General features: G+C 44.9%; 1 protein-coding gene across 1 annotated transcript in view; it reads right to left on the bottom strand.

Moving 5' to 3' along the window:
• The window catches only part of LOC118227921, a 24,708-nt gene extending 18,550 nt beyond the window's left edge, over positions 1-6,158 (bottom strand). The window contains exon 1 of the mRNA XM_035418991.1: positions 5,912-6,158. The gene's annotated coding sequence lies outside the window, so the exon portion shown is untranslated. The remainder of the gene's footprint in view (positions 1-5,911) is intronic.
• Between the last annotated feature and the right edge of the window lie 18,122 nt (positions 6,159-24,280).

The following is a 24,280-nucleotide window of genomic DNA, read 5'->3' on the forward strand; positions in this document are numbered from 1 at the left end:
TTTAAGGGGATGAGAACATACATCACTATTTCATCGTCCTTGAAGTGATCGCGTCATTATGAATGCACTTTGTCCAAGTACCTCTTCATATAACATGCCTGCCAGTGGTTACGCTTATAATCATTTTCAGAAGCTGGCATTACTTAATTCTGTCTGAGAATAACTCCCTAACCCTTTGAAGAGTGGGTTTTTTTGGAATGTTTTTCAAAAATTCTAAGTCAGTGTTCTAGAACTCCAATGCTTTCAGTTATCAGTAGCGACTGTTACATCAGCATTAGAATGTTCAGCTCAGAACATTCTAATCACATATTTTGCCATCTCACACCTTAAATGGTTAAACGGTGTGAACTTTCGAAAGGAGGGGACTGAGCGTGTTCTGAGTCACCATGGAAACAAACAGGAAGCAGACCAGAGAAAGCATGCTGCTGCAGTGCCATGAGATATATTTGTCTCAAACAAATTGGCCTCAGCCAATCAGAATCCCTGACAAGAGTGCTTATTTAATCTCCATCTGGACAAGAGAGTGGGCCATCTTTATGTGTCTCATATCAGAGAAAACAAATGCTCCGTTCCCCGAGCTATGACAGTGAAAAGACATTATAGTTAACAGTGACAGCAGGCCAGGACCTGCCAACATGACAAAAAGGCTTGAGGAACAGGCTCCTTCAAGGGCACATATTTCCCTCAGAACGGCATATGCTGAGGTTTAGAGTAAAATGTGCATTTTTATTCACTGTTACTGATGCTGGCGTAAGTGTTTGTGTCTCCTTTGTGCTTTATCACTTTATCACAATCACCTCGTTCCTGATAACATATGGTAGATTACTGACTTATGTGCACAATGTGTAAATCAGGAACAGTAGAGAGCCAGTGATTATTTTACACCCGACAGGTCACACAGTACTACAGGAGAGCCAGTGACTATTTTACACCCTACAGGCCACACAGAACTACAGGACAGCCAGTGACTATTTTACACCCTACAGGTCACCCAGTACTACAGGAAAGCCAGAGAGCCATTCTATACCCTACATGCCACACAGTACTACAGGAGATCCAGAGAGCCATTCTATACCCTACAGGCCACACAGTACTACAGGAGAGCCAGAGAGCCATTCTATACCCTACAGGCCACACAGTACTACAGGAGAGCCAGGGACTAGTTTACACCCTACAGGCCACACAGAACTACAGGAGAGCCAGAGAGCCATTCTGTACCCTACAGGCCACACAGTACTACAGGAAAGCCAGTGACTATTTTACACCCTATAGACCACACAGAACTACAGGAAAGCCAGAGAGCCATTCTATACCCTACAGGCCACACAGTACTACAGGAGAGCTAGAGAGCCATTCTATACCCTACAGGCCACACAGTACTACAGGAGAGCCAGAGAGCCATTCTATACCCTACAGGCCACACAGTACTACAGGAGAGCCATTCTGGACTGCATTTATATGGACTGCATTTATATAGCGCTTTTATCCAAAGCGCTTTACAATTGATGCCTCTCATTCGCCAGAGCAGTTAGAGGTTAGGGGTTAGGTGTCTTGCTCAAGGACACTTCGACATGCCCAGGGTGGGGTTTGAACCGGCAACCCTCCGACTGCCAGACAATCGGTCTTACCCCCTGAGCTATACCCTACAGGACAGTAGTACATAGTTTATTCACTAGCTGCATGCTAAATGGCCTGCAGTTTCAAATATATGCAAGATAGACAGCTCCTTGTCTTCTTCTGGTAAAGAAACCCTAAATCTTTCTTTAAATTATTTTTTTTTTAAACCACATACCAGAGCATTAGCATTTCGCACACCTGTGGGTCAGATGCCTCTTGCGCCAACACTAATTACTATGTTACTTAGCAGACACTCTAACCTTGGGGCGAGATACAGTAGCCTGCTTTGCATTTCAGCGCTTAATACGGCATGGATATTTACCGAAGCAATTCCGCAGAATTGCCTGGCCCAAGGGTGCAACAGCAGGGGCCAGCAGGCTTTGAATCTACAACCTTTACTTATCCAGCTTCTTTAATCACAGTTTCCATGGTACCACTAAACATAAAGCTGGAGTTTTTTTTCCGACGATGCTCGGACGTCATGGCTGAACAGCATCACGTCTCGGCCGAATTAGCAGCTCTGGGCGCCACGAAATCATTTTTCTGAACGCCAGCTCATGCATATGATTGGCCATCATATAATTTTTATGCGTCTGAGTAATTCTGGAGCCGGTGTGAAAAGACTCTTCTGCCATACGCTCCATTACAGCAGAATGACAGGTGTGGGTGCACCTTGAAAATGAAATGACCTTCTCCACCAAAGTACGCCAAGTGGACACAAACTTCAAACAATTTTGTTTTTTAGAATGAATTTTCACAATACATGCAGCATATATATTTTCCCCTCAATATTATGATTATTTCTATTTCATTAAACCAGGATTTTTCAGGCTAGTTAATTTGAAAGTCAGCTGTTCAATGCGACTTCAAAGGACGGAGTGTAGCACAGTGGGTAAGGAACGGGGCTTGTAACCAAAAGGTCGCAGGTTCGATTCCCGGGTAAGGACACTGCCGTTGTACCCTTGAGCAAGGTACTTAACCTGCATTGCTTCAGTATATATCCAGCTGTATAAATGGATACAATGTAAAAAAATGCTATGTAAAAAAGTTGTGTAAGTCGCTCTGGATAAGAGCGTCTGCTAAATGCCTGTAAGGTAATGTAATGAGTACAAAATGGAGGTCCGTTCCCTTCACTGCTGTGGCTCGTTCCACATTAACAAGCTTGCGGGTTTTTAGAAGGCCTTCATCAATATAAAAGATGGCATCAGTTTACTCATGCTGTGAGAGATACTAGCATAATTTCCAAACACAGTCCTCTGTTTTAGCTCCAGATATGATTATCATAATAAATGAAAACATGCAGGTATTTTTCTTGCACGGAATATTTATATAACAATAATTGGCGGAATATCTCATGCTGAGTTTGAAAGTGCTTCTTGAGCTTTCCAAATCGTTCAGGTTCAGCAGGGGACCGTTTGGGGGGGGTGGCAGGTATTCGAAACGATACCACGCAGTACCGAGCCCATCCTGCAGGGGGAGTACACAGGCACCCGAATGCACCGTTGCTCGCGCCCTCAGGAAGACAATGAGCAGCCACCAATACCTTGTTTCTGTGGAGCTCACTAGAGCCTCTTTTTATCCCACACCCCAATGCTGTGACAGGCTTCATCCTTCAAAATGCTCGCTAAAGTGCCCCCCCCAACCTTTTCAAACATTAACAACGAGTGGTTTTTTCCCCCCTCTTCTTTCCACCTCTAATAACCCATTACTGTTAGGAAGATAATAGGCACATTGGACACGCGGTGGAAAGCAGAAAATACCTTTGCTTCAATATTCTACATTACACCACCAATGAAGGCAGTCGAGTGTACATCAAATGCTCTCGGATATCACAAGCTGTCGCCTTCAGTTTGTGCAGTTCGGCTTGTATTTCCTGTTCTTTGAAATGAGTTCCTTTTTGTAGCGGCATATTTAAAATCATACTTTGTGTGCATATGGAATAATTAATCCAGTTATGATTTCGCAATATGATAAAAGTACGTTAATACACCCCTATTTGAGGTATTTAAGGTGTGGAAACTGTTAATATGTCCGGCTAGGTTTCTGTGCAAAAGCTAAAATATGCCTTCGGTAAATTTTGGTGTAATTAAATAAGTTAATTATGGGCTGGTGAGACATGATTCAGCCCAGTTCTGTGTTCAGTCCTGTGTTCTCAGTGCAGTGATTCAGCCCAGGTCTGTGTTCAGTCCTTACACAGCATCTGTGCAAACCTCTTAAATGCAGTCTGCACAGTCCTCTTACACAACGTCTGCGCAGTCCTCTTACATTCTGTCTGTACAGTCATCTTACACAGCGTCTGCACAGTCATCTTACACAGCATCTGCGCAGTCATCTTACACAGCGTCTACGCAGTCCTCTTGCACAGCGTCTGCGCAGTCCTCTTACACAGCAATGAATAAATAAATATAAAAGTTTGAGTTTGTTGTGCGCATTGGGCCACCGGAACTTCCCCATTCAAAATCAGATCACATTGTACCAACGCTGGCATTGATTGGCTGGTTGACGTTTGAGGCATCGCGCGAGGTTCAGTAAATAACAGGTCTTTATTGTTAATGGAAAGCCGCCGGGCGATCGACCCGTGCGGCGTGACTAATTGTTCTGGGGAGCCGGTGATTCATCCGGCCCGGTCACGTCTCGGTCCCGCCATCAACGGGAACGATGAGGACGCCATCGATCGCAGCGAACGTTTCCTCCGCTTTTCCCCGCGGCTCCGCGGGGCGGGGCGGACGGCCTGGGCAGCTCTGCCCGTTGCTCGGGGAAACGGGCGAAGGAGTCGCGAAGCGTACGTAGCGTACGTAGCCGCGTCGCTGTTTTAGCTTTGGCGTGGGCTCCGATGTTAGCGCTGTTTCGGTAGCAACCCTGAGAAAGTTCTGGTCGTCCTGCCGGGGGGGGGGGGACAGGGGACGATCCTGAATACTAAACATGGCCTTTTTTAACTCCCCTTTATCAGTGACGACTTCAAAGTTTATGAGAGAAGGAGGCAATCACACCCTCTATTAAATTTTATCAGCCCGTCTATTGACAGTCGCGGCCGCGAAGTTTAAGGGCTGCCAGTGCCGACGCTATCTGGGAAATTTTCTTTAAATTACACCATGCTTTCCCTTATCTGCTGCTTTTCTGGGTAAATGCTTTGATCTTATCAATTCCGTCTTTCCAGTGTCAGCCTTTTTTTCCCCTCTTCTTTTTTACTACCCAACCGTGTTCATCTTGTTCCGTAGTTACTACGTTCGAGCAGCAAAGTTCAAAAAACATCTCCCTCGTTATTAAGAATCACAGTGCCTTGGAGTGCTGTCAACACCTTCACGTGTGCATTCGGTACATGTTCGTGCTGTATCTCAGTAATAATAGTTATAGAACAGTAATGCCACAAATAGAACTACTGCACTCTTTCAACACAGAACCATCACCTATACAAAAGAACACTCTCAGACCATTTCTTCTAGGAGTGCATGATTAGTATTCTTCTACTTCTACTATTGATACTAGCGCAGTTGTCTCCAACCCTGGTCCTGGAGAGCTACAGGGTCTGCTGGTTTTTGTTTTCACCTTAAAATCAGCACCCAGTCGAGACCCAAGACACCAGGTGAGTTGAGTTAACTGTGTAATCAACTGCTCTAATTGATTCATGAAGTGCAGAGTCACTACGAAAACCATGACGACCCTGTAGCTCTACAGGACCAGGGTTGGAGACCGTTGTACTAGTGCGACTACTTCTGCTACTACTACGACGACGACGATGACTACTACTGCTACTAATAAAAATAATAATAGCAATAGAACTTATTGAGTCACAAACTCAAAGAGATTTACCATTACATAGTAGCAATAAATAAAACAATGAGTATGAAAATGAAGGTAAAGTAATAATAAATAATAATTAAAAAAAATAAAGTTTATGTGTGTGGAGAAGATTTCAGAGGTTACAGGTTAACGCCAGTGTGACACCTGTTCGGCGTGCTCCATCCCAACACAAACAGCGCCGTCTGTCTTAATGAAACGAACGCTACCTTGGGCGGTGACGCTAAACGCTGCGGACGCGTGGCTATGCATTTCCTGTGCGCTTATCACGCTGCCCATTGTGATTCTGCCAGCGAATCAAGACGACCAGCCTGAAATATGAGCCTTCTCGTGAATCTGAAGCAGCATACCTGCCCCCCCAGCCCCCACCTCCCCCCCCCCCACTGGCCGCTACATTCTGCTCCTGAGATCCGCATCAATTTTCCACGCCCGTTACCATCAACTTACTTTTCTTCGCAATTATTGTCATTCTCTATCCCAGGGAAACATTACTCACCCGTGAAGTCAGTTTAAACCTGCCGTTCAATCACTGTCACCGCGGAAACCCCCGCATTCCGGATTCGCCCCGCATCTGATGAATGTTCCTCCTCCAACCTTTCCCGGCGCACCATTTAAGGACCTGCTATAAAAACGCATTTCAATTTGTCTCAGGTTGCGCTTCCTTTTAAAATTCCTATTAGGCCGAAGACAAGTCGCATTTCGCCGTGATGCACGTCCCTCCTGACACGCGCGCCTCCCTGTAAACATGCCGCGATGTTGTTCCGGAACCCCGTTCAGCCAATCACGTGTCTGCTCTACACACTGACTGACACAAAACAGGAAGTAGTGCTTTCCAAGTGATGGGCACATGTGAAAAGGCCACCGATGCCGTAAATCTGCTCTAGAATGTTCTGCGCTCCTTCGAGACCATAAAGGTTCATGGGGTGTAAAGGGCCCTGCTTCCAAATGTCCACGCTCACCTGGTAAGACATCTGTGCACGCTGGCTCAGGAGTGGGAATTGCAATTCAGGAGCGGGCTAGTGTTTGTACAGCTTTTCTGTTTCCACTGATTAGCCTATTCTCAATGAGCAAATTAGCTCGGTAACCCCAATGGTGGTGCTTGCTTTCAGATTCGCTCGCTTAAAATTTTTCACATAGGAACGCAAAAACAAAAACTGCACTTTGTGAGATCGGCAAGAAATGTTGGTGAAGTGTTGGTGATGACACATATCATTTGGCAAGTGAAGTAATTATAGAGCTGGCCCTGTCTGTGTGTGTGTGTGTGTGTGTGTGTGTGAGAGAGAGAGAGAAAGAGAGAGAGTGTGTGTGTGTGTGCGTGTGTGTCCGTGCGCCGGCTGCCACACAGGGCGATGCATAATTGGCAGTAGTGTTGTCCAGGGTTACGGAGGGTTCAGGTGGCAGCGAACCATGTCTCATTGCTCTCCAGCGCCCCCGCTGGTCGATTGGGCACCTGCAAGTCCAGCTGTTCAGCTGCACATAAAGTGTCCTCCTCTTCCTCGTGTGCGTGCGAACCCGACTCACGGGCTGAGTCGCGACAAGAAACGACACTCGACTGTGTGCATGTCTGCACTCTCCTGAGTGGACAGCTGTAGGTCTGGGTATGAGAGGTGAAATATGATTGGTCGTGCCAAACTGGGGAAAGGGGGGAAAAAAAGTCCCCCCCCCCCCAAAAAAAAAACTCAATATCAACGCTTGACACAAAAACAACGTGACTAAGCCTCCCCATTCGCAGCACGTTATGACTGCTTTCATCTCTTCTAGCTCTGGCACGTACAGTACGCAGCCTGCATCAATTCAACGAGCTGTAGGATAATAGGCTCCCAGTGCAGTGTGGGAGAAAAAAATAAAGAATGAGGGAAAACATTCTGAAATTCGCTTCAGATTCATGCGAGCACTTTTCTCATTCCGTCTTCAAATGACAATAACTCCAATACTCGGTCTCCTTCCTCCATAATTTATTTCTCTCATAATGGCAAGGGCAATTTTCCTTTCCTGCGGTCGGGGGTTACAGTTTAACCATACATTCCAGGTAATGAACACAAATGAAACTATTGGCCATTGCAAACATGCACACATCAGAACGTCTGGGAGCGTTTCATCAAGCAAACTAATTCCTCGCTTTATTTACCTGCCACCTTTTAAAGACCTTGCTGCTGCAAGTACAGTGGCGTCTCGGAAGCTACGTACGCTAAAAAAAAAAAAAAAAGAACCTACCTTTCACACGTGATTGAGCAAACCAGTGCGCACGTTGGAAGGCAGCAGGACCAAGATCATTCTGTGATGTAAAATGAAGTGTGCAGTTATCCAATATGCAATTATGGAGGGCCGACTGCACCATTATCCACTGTTATTCTGTATTAAGGGCAGCACTGAACACGTCCACGTGTGCGAGAAACTTCAGCTGATCAACATGAGCTTTCCTCTCCGTATGTGTGTGCACGTGTGCGGTATATGTGTGCATCCGTGTTGTGTGTGTGTGTGTGTGTGTGTGTGCGTGTGTGTGCATATGGTAATATCTGTGCTAGTGAGTGGCTTAATTTCAAATGCAATCATTTATCAGGGTAATGTGAACCCTTATGATAGGATGTGGGATTATTGTATAATTATAGGTCTGTAAAAAAAAGTTGCAAATGTCGTCCTGGTTAATGGATCTTTTTTTTTTGGTTTGTTTTGTTTCTTGAGAAAAAGACATTAAATTTCTCCTGCCTTTCTACCTTCGACAGACGCACTCCTTTTTAAAAAGGCTCCTCATTGATTCCCTCTCCCCAGCCATGAAAATATTTCCATTAGACGGCCGTTCGATGGATCGGGCTGACTGCGGGAGAGCAAAGAGCCCCATTCACCGGCCCTAACAACCGCCAACTGTAAAGGCTTCCTTTAATGGTGACAGACACCACCTGCCAGCTTTCCCAAACAACACGGCCCGTTCATAGAGAGAGCCTGCGTCCATGCCCTCCCCCCCCCACCCCCCCACCCTCCCCATCAAGCCACATTCAGAACCAGCGGGGAGAAGAGCTCTAATTGGACATCAGTCAGCGGTTGACACCGTCTTGTCTGAGTAAGTTCGGGTTCTCGGGCCCAAATGGAATCCAAAAGAAAGCCTCCCTGACGACACGATCGCTAGCTTCAGCCTCATTGTCAGTCATCATTGCGTGCTTTGACCTATGGGGCCCCCCCGGTCTAAAATAAATTAGCACCTATACGCTGGATGACTTTTTAACATTAGCGAGCAAAAAGATAGTAAGCTGGTTGTGAAACGGAGATGCAATGCAAAATCAACAACGCAACACAATCTTCAGAGTAGCGCTATTTACTTGTATGCTTGCATGAAGTTGATTCCCGATGTATAAAGACCATTTTTTTCAGTGCTTCCTCAGTATTAGTAATGATATTGACAGCTAGATACAGTTTAGCACCTTCCTGACAAAAAGAGCATAATCAAAACTGAAGTGTTATTACATGCTTATAGGCTGATTACCATCTATGTATTCAATTTCAGTAAATGTGTTATACTTAATTACTTCAGTTCAGAATGTTTGACCTCAAATCAGACAAATCAAAGAAAATGCTAAAATAGAGGATGAGAGAATGCAGAAAGACAAATGAGTATTTGAACATTCTACTGATATAAATGATTACATTGTCAGAATATTGAATGAAGCAGAACAATGTTACCATATCAGAGTTTAGATTTTTTGAGATTTTACGACTGAAATGATCTCTTTCAAAGAAGAAGAGAACGGGCTGCGTGCTAACTGCAGTATTTATGCTAAGCGCTCGGGCAGCCGTTGCGGTTGGCAAAGCCGCACGTCTCCAGTTTCAAGGTCCTGATCCCGGCTCTTCTTCTGTGGAAAATGACAGTCCTCCCAGCGTTGGCGATAGCACTTCATTAGCGGCTCTCTCTCCGATTGCTGTGTTCTCACAATCGGCGGCGTGCCAGTGTGTGCCAGTGTCCGCCAGTGTGTTCCAGTGTGTTCCAGTGTGTGCCAGTGTCCGCCAGTGTGTTCCAGTGTGTTCCAGTGTGTTCCAGTGTGTTCCAGTGTACGCCAGTGTGTTCCAGTGTGTGCCAGTGTCCGCCAGTGTACGCCAGTGTGTTCCGGTGTGTGCCAGTGTACGCCAGTGTGTTCCAGTGTGTGCCAGTGTACGCCAGTGTGTTCCAGTGTGTGCCAGTGTACGCCAGTGTGTTCCAGTGTGTGCCAGTGTCAGTTGGCAGCTGATGACAGAGAATATTCCTTTTTTTTTTTTCTCGAAAAAGGCGGAAATGGCGGTTTAAGAGGCCAAAATCCCACTCGATGGCTAGATCTGAAGACCCCCCACCCCCTCTCTTCTGTCAGAGGGCCAGGGTTATGCGGTTAGTACAAGCAGACTGCTCACAAAAAAAATAAAATAAAAAGAAAACTGGAATTTAACTGGAGGAAAAAAAATGGAGAAACAAAGAGCAAACCAGTAAAAATAACAGTAGATACATTTTTTTTTTTTTTAAGCATGAGAAATCTCTACAGTGCGGGAGAACACAGTAGCTGAACCTCAGCGTTTGTCTGATTCCCTCTCTGAAGGGATAAATTATTTAGCATCACTCAACCTGTCTATGAACCATACATACAATACTCTGGTAATGGAGCCACTCTGGCCAAGGGCACCAGGGCAGCCGCTAACCACCGCGAGCGATATTTTCCCAGCAAACCCGGAGAGCCGGGAATCGATGGCCGAGCCCCCCCCGCGTCCTCCGTCCCGCGGCCTGCGGGGGCCCCGGGTTCCCGCCGTTTCCTCGTTTTTACCAGGGCTGAGTGAATGCCAGCGGTTTCCTCGTTTGGCGAAAAGGTTATCAGTCACTCCGTCCCCCGGTACGCGCCGGTCCTCTTTGATGCGCTGTGTTTTCAAAGCCGGGAGGAACGTAACGCGCCGGCGGCGCTTCCGAACTCATCGATTCTCCCCGGCGTACCGCAGGTCATCCGAGTGTCCCCGGCCAGGCTAGAAGACTGTATTTTTTATTGCCCTTCACACTGGCATTTGCCAATTTATTACCCCTTGTAAATGGCAAAGCAGCGCTCAAAAACAACTCTGTTGGACTGTAAGGACCGCAGACGCGGTGTTGTTCGTGAGTTTCCCCCTGCTATTTGCCTGTTTTTATTTGACACATGCTCTTATTCTGAGTGACGTACACGTAAACACGCAGTGCACGGGCGCAAAATGGTATGAAATTTAAAACAGCGCATGAACTGCCCTCTTTCACTTGGTTACTTCAACTCAAAAAACGTTATGCTGTCAGTGGAAGTAAGTGTTTTTTTTTTTGCCACTATGTTCACATTTTAGCTTGTTTTGTTTTTTGTTTTAAAACTTTACTTGTAGTATTAATGTTTTTCATAAGCAAGACAAGCGTAATCGATGGTGATGTGAATTACGCTCTGTGGTGAGTTTGCCTTTTTACCCGCACTGTTGAGTCATGCCTGTCTAGGTTTGGTGAGTGGGGGGAAAGAAGGCTGTGATCTGAATGAACCAGAGACCCAAGCGTCTATCACACAATTACCAACAATTCAGAGTGCTTTGGTGCAATAGCTCCATCCCCAGGCAGTGTTCTTGTGAGAGAGTGTGTGTATTTGTGTGTTTGTTCGTGTGTGTGTGTGTAGGTGTGTGTTTGTGTGCGTGTGTGTGTCTATGTTTGTGTGTGTGTGTGTGTGTGTCTAGGTGTGTTTGTGTGTGTGTATGTATGTGTTTGTGTGCATGTGTGTGTGTCTATGTTTGTGTGTGTGTCTGTGTGTGTTTCTGTGTGTCTGTGTGTGCGTAGGGTGGACACTTAACCTTGTCTGTAACTACAGTATTCCCGATGCTATTAATAGAGCCTGTGTTTAATAGATCCGTCTACCATCTGACAATGCAGGGGCGAGTCAAATGCCATTGTGCACCATATGGTGGGCAGAGAAGAAATCTGATGACTCTCAAGTAAACTGCTCCTGTAAGAAACCCAAGTGAAATCTGATCACTCGCCGTGTATCACAGCAAATAATTATGTGATTAACTGGGAGGACACAGACACACACACACACACACTCTCTCTCACACACACATACAGACACACAGACACACACACACACTCTCTCTCACACACATACAGACTCACACACATACAGACACACACACACACACTCATGCACACACGCACACACACAAACACGCACACTCTCTCTCTCACACACGCTCACACACACTCACTCTCTCACACACACACACTCTCTCTCTCTCTCACACACACACACACACGCACACACACACACATGCTCTCTCTCTCTCACACACACACACACACACACACACACTCTCTCTCTCTCTCACACACACACACACATCAGGGTTTATGATTTACAGCGCTGTGGGGAAAAGCAAATTAATTTTTTAAAAGCGGAGTAGGAAAGCGGCGGAATAAATCCTTGTTTGTTAATCTAGCGACAGACTCCTCTTGGCAAGGGCTCTGGGTTCAGAGTCATAAAGGACGCCCGCGGTACTTTGAGGAGCCAGACACCCCTGCAGAGACCTGAGATGACACGCTGAGCCGAGGGAAGCCGGCAGAGGAGGGTGTCAAAGGCCTCTGGCACCGTGCGTACAAAATGGCGGAAAATCGAAATGGCAATTGCCGCATGAGAACGTAAATTAGGGCTGTCCCGCGAAATGCTGAGCCGTTCCCGCGACAGGGCCATTTAACGTCTGCGAACTGTCCGATGGAAATATAACATAGTGCTGTAAAGTCATGCAGGGAGTCAGCGTGTGTTTGGATGGCACAGTAACTCCTGAGAAAGTGTTTCGGTTGGACAAAACCCCGAGCGTAAGACAATGCTAGGCCGTGTCCGAACCAGTGCACCAGTTACGTCCCTGCTATTGAGTGTAGTTGTTGAGTGCGCTGGATGAGAAAGCGGTCCCATTTTGGTCCCATAATTATAATGGGCAGCTTCCCTTTAAAAACAGGCCACCGCTTTGGTGACATTTTCCTTCCTACAGCAGCCACACGTGAACATGGCTGCAAACAACTTATGGTACTTCCACAGTATGTCTGTAAAACCTGGGAATCGAACCTATGACCTTTTTGTAACAAGACCAGTTCCTTACCCATTACACTTCACTGCCGCCCATATTTTTCACGTACTGCCCATAGCGTTCCTAAAAAATACTGCAGGCACTAAATAGTACACAGTATGCTCAGTAGACAGCGCATACTTTGAGGACACAGTTGTTAGGAGGCTAATTCGGACACGACCCCGATGACCCTTGGAGGGGTGAGTTTATAAATGATTGGTGCCGTATGGCCAGTCATGCCACTTTCCCTGGATTGCACTTGTGTTACCGCTCTCGGGTATGAAATTAAATATCCTCAGACCTAAGCAATTTAAACGTGCTTAGAAATGTATTCCAAAAACTGTCCACTCTCGGAGTAAAAACATATCTGATGCAACAGAGCAGAGAGCACAATTAATATTACTTCCCCTGTTTAAATGTGGATGTTTCTCTGCACTCTGTTTTTAGTCAGGTCCAAGGTCCATTAATGTTTTATACTTTACAGGAAGCGCTGAAATATTGCTGCTTATTACTGAAATATTAATGCGTCGCGCTTAATAATTTATGTACCAATTCACAAGTTAAAATACAGTTTGACCTGGAGTGAAATGGTCTTTCAGGGAGCAAAGGTATATTATTGAACAAGCCAGTGGAGCGGGATTTTCTGCATTAATAGTGAATGGGGGTAGCATATAAACTAAACTGCGTAAAAGCAGCATTGGATACATGGTGCCTCGTTTAGTAATGAAAGACAGCATTTCATGGTGAATGAAGTGCATGTATGCTTCTGTGTAGCTGCAGTGTGATGTGATGCTGAAGGACATTTGAGAGCAGAAAATTGTCGGAGTCGGAACCTCCATTGTGGAGCTGACCTGTGCTTCAAACCTTTGCTTTAGCCAGATGTACACTCTCAGACATAAAGGTACACAAGGGTGCAAATTCTGTGCAAGTACAAAACTGTACCTCTAAAGGTACTAGTGACAAGCAAGTATACCTTTCTAGGTACTGAATGGTACCTTTTTTTCTGAGAGTGTACTGCACTAAAGATAATGCTTTTTTTTACCATTTTCTCCCCAGTTTAGTCGTTATACCAATTCCCTATATGTATCACAGTGTTGGTCGATGCACTATACCTCTACACTACCCAGACGGCCCTAAGATAATGCTTTTTTAAGTGGGTCATTGTGAATGGGTGTGTAACAGGGAATTATGAATTCGTATATACATTATTTACTCAGTGGCGTTCATCAGTGATAATGTTTCAGTGCTTCCCGTCGTCATAAAAAATGGATGCCATTTTGAACTTCCTGAACTAAAATAAATAAATAATAAAAATAAAAATGCCTTTGACTAAATAAGCCTTTGGTTGGACAAGTATGTAATAATTCCACAAGTCTTGAACCAGAGATTCATTATTGCTGGAAAAACTGTGAAGCCATTCAGTCAGAAGATTCAGTGATCATATCATTTAACACAAACGAAAACCATGTTCTTATGGGACAATGGGCCTCATTCACATAACTTTTTTTCAATTATTCTTATTCTTAAATTGTTCTTAAAGTTGTTCCTATGAAAAACCAATATTGGATTCATGACACATGTGCAGACCTTTGTTTTTCTGCTTATCCCAGGTGTATGAGATGATGAATGATTTATGCGCAATCCTGTTGATGTGATTAGCATAAGGAAGCAGCCATGTACAAACACAGGTAAGAAATAGAATGATGAATGCCGATGAATGATGTGTTGTCCTTAACTAGACATGGAACTGTGTTAAAAAACTACATGTTATGTGTTATTTTTAACACATTTGCCCTGTCACTAATACCTTATGGTACTTGCAATCTCAGTGTCAGTCATGAGAAGATGGTACATAGTACATTTGTATGTGTGTGTGTGCGTGTGTGTGCATTTATGTGTGTGTGTGTGTGTGTGCGTGCGTGTTTGTCTATGTGAGAGAGAGAGAGAGTGTGTGCGCAATTGTGTGTGTGTGTGTGTGTGTGTGTGTGTGTGTTGCTGAACCGAATGCATATTTAATTGCCCATGAGTTAGATACTAACTTAGGTATCATTACTAGCTGGAATTTATTGATGAATGAGTCAGGATGTAGGCCTATTTCAAGTGCACTCTTCTTCATTATTTTTGTGTTTATTATTACCCAAAAATAAAGTGTGATACATTAATCTCCATTTCCCACAATACAAGTCTTATGCAGGCGTAGCGTACAGTAGTGCTTGCAGATGCTCGCTTTTAAAGGAGCGTACAGCCAGCTCGCTGAGTGACAGTTTAAAACCTCTCCGGGGGGGGGGGGGGGGGGGGGGGGGGGGGGGGGGGGGGGGGGGGGGGGTGGCTGCACACCCGGCCAGCGGCAGGCTTTGATCCGACAGGCCGAGTCACGCCGAGTCCGCGGCGGAGGTCCGAGCGGCTCCACGGCTAACGGCGTTCGGAGTGCCGGAGCTGGGGGGGAAAATCTCTCGGTGGCCCCTTTTCTTAAAGTCCCAATAACGCAATAACAGCTCTCCCGGACAGAAAGATCACGTCACTTACTGTACGGAGACGTAGCTAATAAAGTCCTGTAGCAACATGGACATTTTTACTAGTATTCGTAATTTCTTTTCTTTCTTTTTTTTCTCTTGGTTTTAACGTTTTTTTTTTTTTGCCATTACTATTACTATTTTAACCAGATTGTATTGTATTTTGATAAGATGAAGGAAAAAATGCCCCAGAGTGGTGTTCACGTTAATAATATACGTAACCCCCTTGTTCTATATTTTCAAAAGAGCCCTTGTGTTCACCTCAACCCTGCTGAAAATGGTTTGCGAGCTTTTAAAAAAATTTCGTCGTGCTTGAATGTTTTCTGTGGACCCCGTTAGCTGCTGCTGCAGCTGCTGCTTGCGGCTGTGTGGCTTTATCACTGAGCCAGTAGAAGCGATGGCAGAGGCTTTTGAAAAAGACTGAGCCTGAAAAAGAAAGCTATGTTTCATCACCAGACAAAACAGCCCCCCCGCCCCCCCATCCCCAACCCCCACACGTTCCATGTTTCAGCTGGGATCTGTGGCTGCTGCTTTTGCAGGAAGATTTCAATACAGGAACTCAAAATAGTGCATTATCACACAGATAAACAACATATCTGTAGGAACTATGCAAAAATATATGTATGGATATATGTATGTGGGAACTATGTATAACAAGGCCTTTAACTCCTACATGGATCAACCGATATGTATGTAAACTACCCTCAAATTAAAGTGGACCGTCTGTACTTTAACCTCGTATTCATTGTTTTATTTCAGTGATAAAATAACAAAAAATGTGTCACTGTCCAAATGTGTGAGTGTATATATATATATATATATATATATATATATATATATATATATATATACTAAAAGAGTCAAGTGTAACAACAGTGTAGATCCAATATATACATATACCTTTTACACTTGAACCTTTTAAAACATACAAATATAGAGAATATTACCAATTGAATGAGGTCATTCAAATGTAACAGTGATTCAGCTGCTTTTGCCAGTATTGCTATTTAATCCATTTTTTATTACTTGAAAAGTGGTCATGAATTTGTCAAATATGCACTCAGAAGTTATCTTGAATGACAGGAAATCATGTTGAGTAACTGTTTAAATATAGTGAAGTGTATTTGGCTATATCCTGGTCATTACTGTAATGTGCAACTGTAATTTCCGAGCCTGGTTCTAAAAGTCAAGTTTTGAGGGTTTAAAAAAAAAAATAAAAAAAATAGAAATAGCCATTAACTGCGTATCACAAAGGAAGTGGCTCAACCTCTAATCAAGTCAACGACTTAAAATGTAGAAATCAAGAGTTGCCGTTAACCAGCGAACGCTGATGTAAAACCCGTAACCGTGTTAGTCGTTCGAAAGTAGGCTACAGTTACGGCCGGCGACTTTAATCAATGCTCGCGCTAATCACCGCGGTTATAATTAGCATTAGCTAAGAGCGCTTTTAGCGGCCGTATCGCCCACACCAGAAGCCGTGCTCAGATCTTTATTCTTACTAGTGAAACGTAATGGGTTTTATATCATTAAAAAAAAAAACCCTGTTTCTCTCTCTCTCTCTCTATTTCTCTTTCGTTCTCTCTAGCCTGTGGGCTGTTCTGCCAGAGGGAGCTGGACATACTGTTAAAAGAGAATAAATGAAATCAATACCCAGCATGCCCCTGGGTCATTTTCATGGAATCCTCCAGCAGAGAAGGGAGGGGGCTAAGGGGGAGGGGGAGGGGGAGTGCTATGGGGGAAGGGGGGGGGGGGGGCTGTATTTTTCTGGAGATCAGGGTTTACTGCGATGTAAAAGGGAAGCTGAACCAGGCCGTAACACAGGAAATGGATTCAGTCAGAACAAGGCGAGAGTTCTCTATCACACCTTCCTGCCCCCCTCCCCCCTCGCGCCCCACCCCAAAGATATTTACATTTGTTTGCCGAATACAGCCACCTATTCAAATGTTTCATTTACTTCTCAGCCTCCAACTGCGGTCTACAATTTATTTATTTATTTATTTTTTTGATGTGTCTTGATGTATGCTAACGTAAAGGGACCTAGAAACCGTGACTGAGCATGAAATATGTTTTCTCCATAATCACGCTTTCGGGATATGGGTTTGAACATTTTGCAAGTTAAGCTTTTTTTTCCGGGACTTTCAAACAATTATTGGGTCAAGCATATAATGAGGGAAATTAACCCCAGGAAAAGAGTTTCTACAGCAAGCCAAAAGAGATAATGTAATACACTTGGTGAAACAAAGACTTCTGCAGTTTTTCAAAATAATATGAAAATTAATGCTGCTACTTCGGGTAAACTTCACAAGTTATTAAAAAACAAATCTCAAATAAATTTTAAACTTTCTTGGTTAGTTTGTTCTGTCAGCGCATGTTGTGTTTTGGAAGAAACATTTTGATTGACGTGTTGATATGTACTTCTATGTGACCTTTATATGTGTTATACTTTCTGTGCCTATGGCAACAGCAAAAGTTTTCCATTTTAGATAATTAGTCCTGTTATTTCGATGTGACTTTGACGGCTTGGTATGTAGCTCACAATATGGCCAAGCTGATGTCTTTACCACTCTGATGGAGGCGGTGTGCTCAGTTTTTCATTTATATTTTACTGAAGAGAATTTAAATTACAGTTGCAGACATTTTCTAGACATGGTTTTGAACCTGTTATATTTAATAAGGACATAAGGCATATAGAGTAAACCAGTGAGTCACCAGCAGGCTGCAGACGGGGAATCCAGAGATACATGGATCTCCTTCAGTCCCAAATATTGCTTGGCTGGCCAAATCAAAATGGCTCAGAGGACCACTGCTAAAATTGTGGAGAACATTTAGTATCCAAAATACAAATTTTTAAAAAACATTTGTAGAACTGCAGAGTAGGAGTGATATACAGAAGATGGCGGGGGGGGGGGGGGGGGGGGGGGGGGGGGGGGGGGGGGGGGGCTTGGGGGTGTTGCTGGCTGTGAAGGTGCAGGGTTGGCCTTCCGAACCTATCCCAGCATGCAGTGGGTGAGAGGTAGGAATACAACCCAGGACACCCAGGTCACAAAATCCATCACGGGGCCCACACACTATTCACTCACACGCCCATACCGACAGGCAGTTTAGAGTCTGCACACACGGCTTTGCATGTCTCTGGAGCAGGAGCCTACCTGGTGGACTGGTTACCTGGTCCTAAAGGGAAATCTAAAGAAAGAAAGATAGAAAGAAAGAGAGGGTTTCTAAAGGGGTTCAGGGAGGGCCATGGTGTTGTCTGAAGAGGTGGGTCTGTGCCAGGACATTGGCGGCGTTTCTGCCGTCCCGACTGCAGACGCCAAACCCGCCATACGGACCGAGCACCTGTGAGGTGCGCCTCTGGGAGTGGGCCGGGGGTGGGGGGGTACGGTCAGCTTTTGTTTTCTGGCTGTGGAACGCACCGCTGCACCAAGCGCTTCTCAGCCAGCGCTTCACAGGCCCGGGGAGTCTGGCTGCATGTCCTTCAGCAGGTAGAGAGCCGAACGCGTGAAACCCATCTCTCCCTCCCCGCCTCAGCTGATGTGCGGTGAGCATTCTGGCACAAAATGGCTGCCGTGCGTCACCCAGGTGGGAGGTTGAAGACAGTTTCCCACTATCAAATATTAATATGCTCTGAGAAAATACTACTACTACTACTACTACTACTACTACTACTAATAGTAATAATAATAATATGGTTATTATTATTATTATTATTATTATTATTATTATTGAGAATATTGGCATTATTATTATTATTATTTGTGGAGCAATGAGCTGAGTCCTCAGGAGTCAATGGACCCCCCCCCCCCTCAACACCCCCCCCACTCCTCTCCATCCCCCAAGTCACAGAGACCGCTTACCTTAAGTGGAATTGCCTGCGTTTGTATCGTATCTGTTTAACTGTGATGTATCCCAGTGATTCTTTATTAAATTATTTCTATTGAAGAGCAGCCCGATGATGGATGTTCCTCCTTTGACGTGTGTGGAGAATAATTCCACATTACAGTTCAACAGAACGCTGAAAGAAAAAAGTCTTTTTTAATTGAATAATTTTAAATTTATGGTGTTTACCCGTACATAAAATCAATGGTTGTTTAATGTGTCGGGGTCTGAGTGAGGGGGGGGAGGGGGGGTGATATCGCAGGGTTGAACAATATCTGCTGAATAAAACTTACAATCACATTTGTTACTGAGACTCAAAAGCTCAGAGCCAAAAAAATAAATAAAAAAGAGAGAAAAGTTACAGCTCACATGGAGAAAAATATAAATTATATTTATCTTCTTCAATAATTCAGTTGAAATTCGCAGCGTAGCTACTGTGTTGCATTCACAGCCTATTTATATTTAAACCATGTGTGATGTATGCATAATGTTTATCAAGACTGTCATTTCTGTAATGCACAGTTGATTTGTCTGCCAGAGTTGTGAAATATCCAAGTAAAGCATTGTAACTGAAATCCATCCACAGGATAGAGCACAACATTAGACTGACTTTATACAAAATGAAGAAGAATCAAACAAACAAACAAACAAACAAAAACAGAACAGGTGTGATTAGTTAGCGATAGGTGCCTAAGCATATTCGAGGGAGCTTGTGCATCCTTTTCCACAGTTACATACAGTGTAGTATAACGGGTGAGGAGCTGGTCTTGTAACCTAGAAGGTCACAGGTTCGATTCCCAGGTAGTACACTGATGTTGTACCCTTGAGCGAGGTGCTTAACCTGCATTGCTTCAGTCCATATCCAGCTGCATAAATGGATGCAGTGTAAATGCTGAGTAAAAGGTTGTGTAAGTCGTTCTGAATAAGAGCCTGTAATGTAATGTACAGGCGCTTTTCCACCGCATGGTACCGGCTCAACTCGACTCGACTCTACTCGACTTTTTTGGTTTTCCATCGGGCAAAAGTTGTGGATAGTTACCTGGTACCTGGTACTTTTTTTTTGGTATCACCTCCGTCGAGGTTCCAAGCGAGCTGAGGCGATGCCAGAAGGTGAGGTGAAAACACTGCAGACCGCCGATCGGCATCAGAAACAGGCAGTTTCACGCGGCGTCGCTATGACGACCAGCTACATTGACGGGGGTTACTATCTGCAGTGGAAAACGAAGTAGCTGGTACCGAAAGTGAGTCGGGTCGAGCCGGTACCATGGGGTGGACAGGCGGCTTAACGTACACGTCGTCCCTCTTGGGCTGAAATCGGAGGCGACGGTGACGGCGACGGCGGGCCCGGTGTCTGCGAAAACCTTTCTATTTGTTAACGCGGCGGACGGGCACGCCCCGCACAAACAGTGTTATTAAAGTATTGATCACCGCGCTCTCACATCTGCCCCGCCAATAAATTGCACCGGAGCACCCACCTCCCCCCACCCCCGCCCACCCGACCCCCCCAGCACCCCCCAGCACCCCCCCCCCCCCCACCCCAGCCCGGAAAGAGCTGGCCAGGGCCGGTATTGGACCATGTTATTAATCTGTCATCTCAGGGCAACAGCTGAGATAGGAAAATTATCGATTTTTCGCTTCGGCTGAATGGGGAATAAATCACTTCGGGGCAGGGCCATGACAGTCTCCCCTCTCGCCTCTGTCATCCTCTAATGAGGCGCTCCTGTGACTTATTCTGCGCCCCTAATAAAGCACGCGGCCCGGGGAGCGGGGAAACGAGCCGCTCCTCTGCTTTCTGGCTTTTATTTCGTTTTTGATTTTGTTTTTTTTTTTAGGGTTTTACACATGAAAAAAAAGAGATAAAATGGTAGACTTTTATTTGGGCTATAAGCCATAAGGCCCGCGTAACGGTGTCACGATCAGGGCCAACGCATTTATTATATCACAGCAGCGTTATGGAATTGGTGATAGGCTGTACACTGCCCTGTACTGTCACGACTGGTTGTGACAGGTGTCATGTCATGACGACGACCAAAGGCCGCAGCTATGAATCCTCAGGCCCGGAGCAAAGTACAGTATACTGGGAGGGCCTCCACCCCCAGTATATTTTGTAACAAATTAAAAATAGTTACACCCCATACCCTGCCCCACCCCCCTTGGGCCTGGGCCTGGGCCTGGGCCTGGGCCTGGGACAGAGCAACCCCCCGCCCCCCACCGAGTCTGCACAGTATTCATAACCGATCATCATCACCAGGATATGACGGCTGTGCAATACAGCTTATGACTGCTGCATAACACTGCTGTTATGTATGCTGCTTACAGTCAATCTGTTCAGTGAAATTCACAGCATATATTGTGAGAGGGCTATGGGATCTGCCACCCCCTGTAATGCCCTACAGTTACAACAGGTGTCGTGTCATGCTTATGGTGTCTGCGCAGGTACACTGGCATGTAGTTCAAGCGATATGTTACCAACAAAGGACAGAAAAAGTTGCAAAAATCGGTCCCCTGTTTTGCAAAGAGCCCCTCGCCGTGACAACCGCTGCAGCGGGAGGCACAATGGAATCGAAGGATTTCAGAAGACTCGGAGGAGCCTGTTGCCTGGTTACAGTCTACCGCATTTCACGCGACGTGCCACACGCAAGTCTTCTCTTAAGCTTGTCCGCCCTTGCCATTTAAAAAAAAAAAAAAAACCCCGCAACAATCAGGTCCATTTACATGTAAATTGCACACGTGAAGTCTGTCCGCGCACGAGTGAGTCATGTTTGGGGCAGGAATAAATCGAACGGGTAGCCTACACTTGCGTTAGGGGTTCGCTTTATCACGAGGGGTGGGGCGGGGGGGGGGGGGGGGGGGGGGGGGGGGACCGTCACACCTGAAAGCGCGTTGACGAAAAAAGGGGGGAAGGTGACGTTTGATATGCAAATGGCGGCGATTTCTCCTGGGCCGCGCTGAAGGAAATCTGAAACCCCGGGTGATAAGACAGCCCCCGAAACAGCCGAGCGGGGAGGGACGGATTCAATCTGAAAGTCGGACGCCGCTTTACCTACAGAAATGATTTTCATTTACAGTCGCTACGCAGAAGCGAACCGGCTGGCGTGAGAGAAAGGGAAATATACGGGTCGCAAGGCGGAGATAAGCCGCCTTTTCTGCGCAGTCAGTGCAGTCCTGGGCCTTTCCTGGCTGAAAAACTACCCGACGGAGTGTAGCACAGTGGGTAAGGAACTGGGCTTGTAACCGAAAGGTCGTAGGTTCGATTCCCGGGTAGGACACTGCCGTTGTACCCTTGAGCAAAGTACTTACTTCAGTATATATCCAGCTGTATAAATGGATACAATATAAATGCTATGTAAAAAGTTGTGTAAGTCGCTCTGGATAACAGCGTCTGCTAAATGCCTGTAATGTAATGAAGTGAGTCCCTTTCTACACACCTGTGTAGCGGCAGCATACAGTGCGCCTAACGACGGAGTAGCGCTGTCCCAAAACCGAAACTTCCGCTGTTATTTTGACGAACGTGTTTAACTTTGCCTGCAACTGTAGCCAAAGCACTCTGCAGCCACACACACCTGTTCCCTGTGAAACAGGTGAAAAATGCGTCTGGACCGTTAAACACCTTCTAATGTTCCTGCGTTATACCATCTCAGTTAGAGATAATTTTATTTTGGGAAAAAGAACAAAAAAAATGGAAAAAACTTCCTTTAATGCAGGTGCATCTTATGAATATTTAAATACGGTAAACGCCCTGATTCAAAAAATTAAACACACACACACACACACACACGTAATGAGAGTGTATTTTACATTATTTACCAGTGTCTGTCCAGCTAATAAATTGTGGTAAGCCAAATGTCACTCAAATATTTTTCCATTTCCTTACATACTCGGGTGACGTGGATACACGGGCCTGCATGTGAACACAGAAGCAGCGAGCTGAGGAGTACTCAGTTACATAACTGCTTTAATCACTATCATCACAAATAGTGCGAAACAAACGTCCCAAGACACCATAGCTGAATATCTGTTTTCGCACCAAAGCGTGTGGTATTATAACCTTTTACGGATGCAAAGAATGTTTCACCACAATTATTTTGATTGCTGTTTGATGTTTAATTAACAATTGCTAATTGCTCTGCTTGCCCAGTGACAATTATTGCTGATGAATATGTATACGAATTGGCACTGTGGCAAGTTAAGACATGCTCCTCTCTGCTTGAATTTTAATTTTTAAAAATATTTACTAGAAAACCACGAACAAGGGTTGTTCTTTCCACAACTGATCTTTTTTAAACTCATTAAACCTTTGCCAGCTTTTCTGCCGTGCATGAACTTGTCAGAACAGAAACGGGGATTTCAATCATTTGCTTTTCATTGCCGTGGAAGCACAAATATATCCTAAAATAGTAAAAAATATCAAATAAAACCTGATCACACGTTATTTACTAACACAGGCAAAACGAGCAAGTCAGAATATAATTACTTTTTCCGAGCTACTGCGCTGCAGGTTGTAAATATTCCGGAGCACAGCGCCTAAAATGCGGAGAATGCAGTTACGACATCGCAGTCACTCGTGCCGTACCCGCGACAGGCTCACCTGAAGCCAGGACTCGTTTGGGGAGGAGGTGAGGTGCTCTGGGGTGAGCTCACCTGGAGCTCCAGGTGTCCTTCGGCCTCTGGTTGAGCGGCGGTTCCCGTACCCTGTGAACGCTTGTCACCGGAATAATGAGCCATCGGTCGCTCCAGGAGAACAGAGGGGAGGGTGGAATATGTGGTGAGGCCTCCCATAGTTCTGTTCAGGCAACTCTCTTAGACTCCATAACCCAAAAAAGGATGGAAGACCCATTTTGTTTAAACTAGGTTGTAACAATTGGCTTAACTCTCTGTCATTCAAATGATAAAATAGTTACTGTAACCTGAAAAAAGTTCTTACTTTATCTGTGGCAATCAACAAAGTTTATTATAAAATTTATTTGAAAAGCCTGTACACTTAGCTGGATATGTGTTACCTACTGAAATGGTACATTATTACATTGCTAGAGGACATGAGATGAATTTCAAGTAGACATACCTGAATTTTTTATTTTTATTTTTTAAGAGTGTATAAAGTCAATAAAGTGACCTTAATCTTATTCTTGAAAAAAAATTAGTCTGTGAAATATCATTATTTATTCCCAAAAACCAATATATTTACAGTATATTTCAGTATATATCCTTTTCATAAAGGCACCGAGCTGACATTTTCATGAAAGTGGAAGAAGTGGATTAAAAAAAAACAGGTTCCATATTTGAAAATAGCTTTTTTTGGGTTTCAGGGTTTTTGCAAAAACACATCATACTTGAGACTAGAGATGCTTCAGTCCCTGGTGTTTTGGTGTTTGCAGCGCAACATGCTAGCCGACTCAGGACAAATTATTGTG

This window comes from Anguilla anguilla, chromosome 5, assembly GCF_013347855.1.
Source record: "Anguilla anguilla isolate fAngAng1 chromosome 5, fAngAng1.pri, whole genome shotgun sequence".
In the NCBI taxonomy this organism is placed as follows: Eukaryota; Metazoa; Chordata; class Actinopteri; order Anguilliformes; family Anguillidae; genus Anguilla; species Anguilla anguilla.